The sequence below is a fragment of the Nyctereutes procyonoides genome, unplaced genomic scaffold, assembly GCF_905146905.1.
Source record: "Nyctereutes procyonoides isolate TBG_1078 unplaced genomic scaffold, NYPRO_anot_genome, whole genome shotgun sequence".
Taxonomy (NCBI): Eukaryota; Metazoa; Chordata; class Mammalia; order Carnivora; family Canidae; genus Nyctereutes; species Nyctereutes procyonoides.
In genome coordinates this window covers 11,475,643-11,484,403 of record NW_026575032.1, presented here as the reverse complement: position 1 = coordinate 11,484,403, position 8,761 = coordinate 11,475,643, and the positions used below count along the sequence as shown (strand labels likewise).

Sequence of the window (8,761 nt, the reverse complement as noted above, 5' to 3'; positions counted from 1 at the left end):
CACTCTCTCTCTTTCTCTAAAATAAAGAAATATATCTTTACAAAAAAAGTAAAGAAATGGTATAAAGACATAAATAATTGAGAGCAATGATGATGTGAAGAAGCAACTTGAAAGCTAGAACTAAAATAGAAAAGCTAAACATTAAAATGCTTTTTCAAAAATAAACAAGATAACAGACTTTAATATTGCCATTAGTTAAATTCATATGGCCATTGCCAATTCTTTCCAAGATTGGTCAATATTTCCCAATATTTGCTTGTCCAAATAAAAAGTATTTTTCTAGGGCCATATTTCTTTTCAATGACTCTTCCTTCAAGGACTATAATTCGTAGTTACTTTCAAGGACATTTTTGATGGGACAAACTGATGAATCACATATGCAACAAATTTTACATTGAGTTCTTAATGTATATCTGATTCTATTCTTCACATATTGGATACTGTGCCAATAAGTCATGGTCATTCTCTCATTCTGTCAGTATCTTAATAAATGGACAAAATATAAATAAGTTAATACATAGATTTTAAAATGATCCTGAGTAGTAATGATTCTTATAAAGCTAAATAAAGTAAGATAATATGTGAGGGTGTGGCTGAGGGTGGGGAGAGCCTGTGTGTGTATGTCTGTGTGTGTGTGTGTAATTGGGAAGTCAAGAAAGACTTCCTTGATATATACCATTTAAGTTGGAAGCTTGGGTGAAATGAAAAAGTGGGTTCTCTGAGCTCTTAATATGGATACAATCCTTCATTGGGGTTTTTGCACCCTGAAAGCAATATAGTTGTTTAAAGAAAGTGAAAAGTATTTGAGCAAGATAAAGATTTGAGATACCGTAATTCTATTTTGTTGCATACCTTGTAAAGTCTGTAGTTAAATCCAGAACTTTCTGTATCTTTCTGCATCCATAGGCACACTTGATTGCATAAGAGGTACAAGTATTGTGACTTTTTAATATAAGAAACTCCTTTGGAGTCTCAGTGTGATGGTTAATTTTATGTGTCAACTTGAGTGGGGCACAAGATGCCTAAATATTTGGTTAAGTATTATTTCTGTGTGTCTGCTGGGATATTTCTGGAAGAGATAAGCATTTGAATTGGCTAATTGAGTATGCAGATGGCTCTCCTCAATGTTGGCATCCAATCCATTGAGGGTCTGAATAGAACAAAATGGTAGGGAAAGTTTGAATTCACTCTCTGCCTGAATGTCTGAGCTGGAACATCAGGCTTCTTCCCTCAAACTGGGACTTGCGCTTACAGATCCAACTTACACTACCCTAGTTGTCAAGCCTTCAGACCCAGACTGTAATCAACACCATTGGCATTTAGTCCTTTGAATTACACCATGCCTTTCCTGAGTCTCCAGTTTGTAGGCAGTTGATGGTGGGATTTCTTTGCATCTATAATTGTGAGGTAATACTTTATAATCAACTTGATGTATATAATTTCTTCCTCATTTTGTTTCTCTGGAGAACCCTGACTATACATTCAATTTCTGTTGAGATAATTAAAAATAAAACCCATTTTGGCCTGAAAGAAACCTCCAGTAGTTATTTCTTAAAGGAAACACAGATGTGACCAGAATTTCTTAATTCTAAGATGGCATTTATTTTTGTAGACATAGTATCACCTTAAAAGTAGTTTAGTAGGAGAAATGTTAACCTTGCATAGAATATGTACATACAAAACCTTTAGAACCAGAGAAAATCTTGTATTTATTCATATCACGATAAAGATTGGCAATCGAGCTTCTTTTATAGTCTGGTTCTAGTCTTCTCAATCCCCTAAATGCATCGACACGGCCACACTATATTTTATAACCTGTGCATGTGATTTTATACTTTTAAGCAATCAATCATTCACAACATAACTACCCATATATTATTTTGTCTTTAATTAATATTTTAAAATATTTTATTTATTTTGGGGATCCCTGGGTGACTCAGCGGTTTAGCACCTGCCTTCAGCCCAGGGTGTGATCCTGGAGTCCTGGAATCGAGTCCCACATCAGGCTTCCTACATGGAGCCTGCTTCTCTCTCTGCCTGTGTCTCTGCCTCTCTCTCTCTTTGTGTGTGTGTGTGTGTGTGTCTCATGAATAAATAAATCAAATCTTCTTTTAAAAAAAAATTAGAGTGTGTGTGTGTGTGTGTGTGTGTGTGTGTGTGTGTGTGTGCAAGCAGAGGGGAGGGGCAGAGGGAGAGAGAAAAGCAGACTCCTTGCTGAGCAGGAATCCAACACAGGCCTCCATCCCTGGGACCTTGGGATCATGACCTGAGCCAAGGCAGTTGTTGAGCCGACTGAGCCACCCAGGGTCTCCTAACTAATATTTGTTTGAACTCATAGTATATTTTCCTGTTTTCATGGTCTGTCGATCATTAAGTGATAAGCACATTTTGTGTAAATTCGGATATTTTGACCTTAGATATATGGTCAGGGTTATAGTAGTTGACAATTAGAGAAGTAGTAACAACAGACCTTCTACTGGGGGCAGAATTCCAAACCTTCCAAGATATGTGGCAATTACTTTGTGTATAATGTGTTGTCTGTGACTTTAAATAAATTATAATTAAATTAAGTTTTTCATTTTAAGATTATTAAAATGTAATCTTTTTTATTTTATTTTTTTAATATATTTTTTTATTTTTATTTATTTATGATAGTCACACACACAGAGAGAGAGAGAGAGGCAGAGACACAGGCAGAGGGAGAAGCAGGCTCCATGCACCGGGAGGCCGACGTGGGATTCGATCCCGGGTCTCCAGGATCGCGCCCTGGGCCAAAGGCAGGCGCCAAACCGCTGCGCCACCCAGGGATCCCAAAATGTAATCTTTTTTAAAAAGCATTTTAATGTTTTGTCATCAAGATTTGGGGCCAAACATTTAAATTACAGGTCCATTTTATTGTGTTACCAATTTGGGTCCAAACATTTAACTTACAGATCCATGTATTGTGTTACAATGACAATCAGTGGAAGATATACCACCTTGCACTGCTCACTTCACTCTGATACAGACAGTGTGAATGCCATAACTTATTGCACATGTATACACTACTTAAATTTGGAGCGCACACACAATAGCAATTTTTCATTACGGTTGGATATATTTAATAATCTATTAGTAAGAAGCCTATATAGCTTGCTTGGATCTTTGTGTAAATTTTCCAGCAACCTAGGATTCCAGCGCCTTTCAGACGGCACAATTTGACTTTCACACACTGAATAAATACTAGGGTCAGACTAGCTGACTTCTGCTATTGCTTCTTAAATCCACCTTATATATGTACCAGACATTGGTAATCTGGTTTCTCTGACTTAAAGATGTCTTACTGGTTTCATCCAGGTCAGGCCACATTGTTCTTCAAAGAACCCAGCCATTTTCTCGGTGCCGAGGTCTGATAAGTCTTTAATATTGTAGTCATTACATTCTGCTTTTAGATCCACATATATTTGTCCTTTCTGGCTGCTAGCAATAGGATTTTTTTTTTCCAGCAACTTCTACATGAGAGACCCACAAAATGCCCTCCCATAATCTATCCCCTCCCCAAACAGGTCAAGTTATTTGACTGTTTTGAACCTTAAATTAAGAAGTCTTTAATTTGCCTCCTCTTCTCCAAAGACTCATCCTCTGCAGGGGGTAACACTCAGTGATTTGGCCTGCTGCGGTAGCCTTCATGCAGGAACTTGGGTGGAACTTCTTCCACTTGGTCTTCTCATAGAGGACACTCTCGGTGATTCCAAGATGACTTTCAGTTTATGTATGCATCCTTATTAACTACTCTCATTAGAGAAAAGCAAGTGCAAATGCACACAGGTGTAACTTTGCCAGAACACACCCTCTGGTACTTTCCTCACAGCTCCTCTGCCAAGTGCCTGGCAAATTTATTTTGGCACCAAATAGAAGGTATCTTGATTTCAGAAAAATAAAATGTAAGAAATGTGCTACTTTGACTTTGGCAACATATTATGTAGAGTCACAACTTTCGTATTATGTCCTCGGGCTGAATTTAGAGCTGTGGAATTATGCTGTGAAAGAAACTGAATGGGGGAAAATAAGAGATAAATGGTAATCTTGATTAGCATGTTCAACTCTTCTCACTCCTTAAGGGAAAGTGACGCTGTTATCTACCCATCTATTCAAGCCAGGAAACTATGTATCATCAGACTTCTTCTGCTTTCTCGTTTTTCTTGTCTCCCACATATAATCCATCACCAGATTGTGTCAGGTCTGTCTTCTAAATATGATTCACTTCAGTCTATTTCTTTTTCATTTCCACTGATATACTTCAGTCCATGCCACCAGCATCTCTGGCTTGAGTTACTCTAATAGCCTCCAACTAGAGTCTCTGCCTCCAGTTGTGCTCACAAATCAAATCCATTTTCCACACTGTAGCCAAAATATTATTTTTAAAGTACAAATCTGATCATGTCACATCCCTGGTAAACTCTGTTATTGGTTCCCCAATGTTACCAGGGTGAGACTCGATATGGCTTACTAGGCTTTTCATATGGACCCTATTTCCCTTCCCAGCTTCAGCTTTTAGCATTATTCTTCCTAAAACCCAGTGATACAGTAAACTGAACTTGCCTTCAGGTAATTTAACACACTGTACTCTTTGAATGGAATGTTCTTCTGCTCCATTACTCTGTCAAGACCCAAATGCTCTCTTTAACCTTCACCTTAGATGCCACTATTGCAGAAAAGTCTTACCTGACTCCTGAATTTGTTCCTATACATGTCCCTAATACAACATTGATCATTTTGTATGGGGATTTCTGGTTTTACTAACCTATTTTTATTTGTAGGCACTCTGGTGTCTCGGGATGAAGGCAGTGGAAAGATGTATTGTGTGGTCCCAAATTTCTTTTAAATATTCTGCATTTCACTGTTATTAGGTAGGGCATATAATTGCCAATTTTCCAGTCTTCATTATTGCTTTTTTCTATACCTGCTCTATACATTTTAAGGAATCCTGCATTTCTTCTGGAGACATTTAATTTTGTGCCTTCTATAATGCCATGTTAATTCTTTGGTGCCTTCCTTTGTTTAGAGTTATATCCCCTGAAATTTGCATAATGGTTGAGCGTGTCTCAAAACACATTACATGAATCCTATTATTAGTGTGAGTTATACATAACTTATTCACAGTATCTGTGGCTTATTACCAAATAAATAAACCTATCTGAAACTGTAAGACCTACATGTGCTGTTTAAATTTTCATTGTGGATATAAAGTGAATTGCTTAACCAGTAATTATAAGTTATATCATTACCCATACAATGGTTTACAATAGACAGTCTTTATGTTATTATGGGTGGACAAAAAAAAAAGAATTCAAAATTTAAAAATATCCTTGTGAGGATTTTGAGAATATAGAGTAATACAACAGGTTTTTTCCTCCTGAAATTTGCTTAACAATACCCATAACCTTAAATAAAACAAAAATATTCCATAAAATTTAAACTGTATTTTGTGGCCAACCATGTTTCTGATTATATAAATGAGCTGCAGTAACATAGGATTGAAATAGCTTAAGTTCAAAATGATGTTTACTTTTCCAAAGAATATTGTTTATAGGTTGGAATTTCAATGATTTACTTGAAATAAATCAAAGTACTATGAACGATACCACTTTATAATGTTTTGAATGATCTCCTACAAAAAAGCAAGTAATTAAGGAGTTTAACTTTTAAAATCTATTTTCTTTTTAGTTTTTTTGCCCACTGTATTGGGTTATTCTGCAGTAATTCATTTCCACCTGGTGTTTCAGAATGTGACTTTATTTGGAAATAGCATCTTTGAAGATGTACTTTTTAAAGGATTTCAAGATGAAATCATCCTGGATTTAGGATGGGACCTAACTCCAATGATTGGTATCTATTATGAAAAGAGAAAAGGAAACCAGACACACAGGTAAAGAAGGCCACAGGATGGTGGGGGCAGAGATTTGTAGAGTTAAAGAATTCCAACAGTCACCAGAAACTAGAGAGGACAGGAACAATTGTCCCCTAGATCCTTTGGAGGGAGTGTGGCTGCTAACACCTCATTTTGTACTTCTGCCTTCCAGAACTATAAAGAGTAATTTCTGTTGCTTTAAACCACTCAAACAATGGTAATTAATTATGATAGTCCTAAGAAACTAATATACCTATCAAGCACATAATCCTTTGAGGATTTGTTTTATCTCCATTCATTTTCCTATAATTTTGAATTTTTCTATTGAAAATCACTCTCTGCTTTTGAAGGTTTCAGAGTTCAAACATTTCTATCTACAATTTTCCAATACGACAATCAACTACATTTTAAAGACAATGACAGCATTTGATTTTCATCTTCACTAAATATATAGTGCCATGAGAAAATTGTATGCAGTTTTTAAAGAAGAATATATTATATTCATTACCAGAAAAGTAAAGAAATTTTAGATATAACAAAAAGCATTGTTCATTCAGCTGGAGTGAAAATCAGATTTATTCCTTTAATTATTTTTTTCTTACAATCTATTTAAATGTGGCATCTGCATAATAATTTCAAGAGGGTTTTTCTTTTTTTAATGTTCCATTAGTGGAAGATCTACTGAAGCTTTGCAGTAAGGATGTATTTCAGCCTCATAATTAGGAATTATCATATTGTTGAAATCCATTATAGTATTAGGAATTTGTTGTGGACTAAATGTTTGTGTTTCTCCAAAATTCACATGTGGAAGCACTAATCCCCAACATGATGGTATTTAGGGAGGGCTTTTGGGAGTTATTTTAGTTGAGATGAAGTCATAAGGGTGATGCCTTCAAGATGAGATTAGTTCCCTTGTAAGAATAAGAAGAGATGCAAGAGCTCTCTTTCTCTGTCTCCACATGCACAAAAAAGAGGTCATGTGAACATACAATAGGATGGCTGCAATCTGCCAACAGGACAAGGACTTTCACCAAAGCATCAGATGGGCTGGCACCTTGATCTTGGACATATCCAGCTCCAGAACTATGAGAAATCAATGTTTTTGTAGCAGCCCAAACTGACTAAGAGAGTACTCTAATAATTTCAACTATTTCAAGCACAGATACCAAGCACAAATATCTGTTTTAAGTGTAGGACTATGTTTAAGATAATGAGATTTGATGATTACAGTCACACATCAACATGCATTGGAATCACCAGAGGAATTTTAAAAGTATAGGTCGCCGGGTCTTACCCAGGAATTTCTGACTCAGTAGATTTTTTTGGTTGGGGTTCAAAATTTTGCTTCTCTAGGCCTGATGTGATGCTGTCTTGTGCACCTGTTCTGTGGAACAGTAGTGTTTTATTTCTATTTGCCTTTTCTCCCACCTAAGTGGGTGTCACCATTCTGTAGAAGATTGGATGGACATGGACATAAGCACCCTGAGGTCCCCGAACTATCTTTTCAGTTGTGAACTAAAGGTTGACAGAAATTATCACTTTAAGTTGGATAATGATGAAAATGAGCACCAGTTATCTTTTGAATGGTCAGTTTAGGGACTGGTAAAAAGGGTGAATTGCACATTGTTGAAGCAGGGGAAATGAATTATGAAGGCAGTCCAATTAAAATCACACTCACAACTTTGAAAATGTCCATACAGCCAACAATTTCCCTTGGGGGCTTTGAAATAACACTGCCTGTGGTCTCACATTCAAATGGTGGTTCACAGACTGGGCATGTTGGTGGAAAGCACTTAGTGGCTGTGGAGGAAGATGTAGAGTTAGAAGATACGGCAGAAGAGGATGTGAAACTCCTTAGTATATCTGGAAAAATGTTCTACGTCTGGGAGATGGTAACAAGTTTCCATAGAAAAGAGTCAAACTTGCTGCTGATGAAGGGATCCCTGGGTGGCGCAGCGGTTTGGCGCCTGCCTTTGGCCCAGGGCGTGATCCTGGAGACCCGGGATCGAATCCCACGTCGGGCTCCCAGTGCATGGAGCCTGCTTCTCCCTCTGCCTGTGTCTCTGCCTCTCTCTCTCTCTCTCTCTCTCCCTCTCTCTCTGTGACTATCATAAATAAATAAAAAAAATTTAAAAAAAAAAAAAACAAACTTGCTGCTGATGAAGATGATGATGGATAACAACAATGATGACCAAGGATGACAATGAAGATGGTGATGATGATTTGGAAGATAATGAAACTGAAGAAAAGGCTTCAGTAAAGAAATCTATATGAGATACTCGAGCCAAAAATACACAAAAATCAAACCAAAGTAGAAAAAACTCAAAACTTCAAAAAAATCAAGAATCTTTCCAAAAAAAAAGGACAAGATTCTCAAAACACAGGAAGGACCTAGTCCTGTAGAGACATTAAAGCAAAAATGCAAGCAGGTATAGAAAAAGATCCATTTCTTCCCAAAGTAGAAGCCAAGTTCATCAATTACATGAAGAATTGCTTCCAGATGACTGACCAAGAGGCTATTCAAGATCTATGACAATGGAGCAAGTTTCTTTAAGAAATAGTTTAAACAGTTTGCTAAAATTTTCCATTTTATCTCATTTCCGTAACAGTTGATATCAGCTGTCCTTTTTATACTGCAGAGTGAGAACTTCCACTACAGTGTCTGATAACTGCTGTCCAGGTTCCACTGTCAAGAATGTGTTGTCCAAATCGCCTGTTTAGTTTTTAAAGATGGAATTCCCCCTTTGCTTTGTTTAAAGTATGTATGGAATGTTATGATAGGACATAGTAGTAGTGGTGGTCAGACAAATAGAAATGGTGGGGACATGAAAATATACAGGTGAAATAAGCTCAATGTTGTAATAAAGTGTA

At 36.7% G+C, this 8,761-nt stretch overlaps 1 pseudogene; it reads left to right on the top strand.

The window, feature by feature from the left end:
- The first annotated feature begins 1,199 nt into the window (after window positions 1-1,199).
- Window positions 1,200-8,444, top strand: LOC129504336 (nucleophosmin-like; annotated as a pseudogene).
- Window positions 8,445-8,761: the final 317 nt, after the last annotated feature.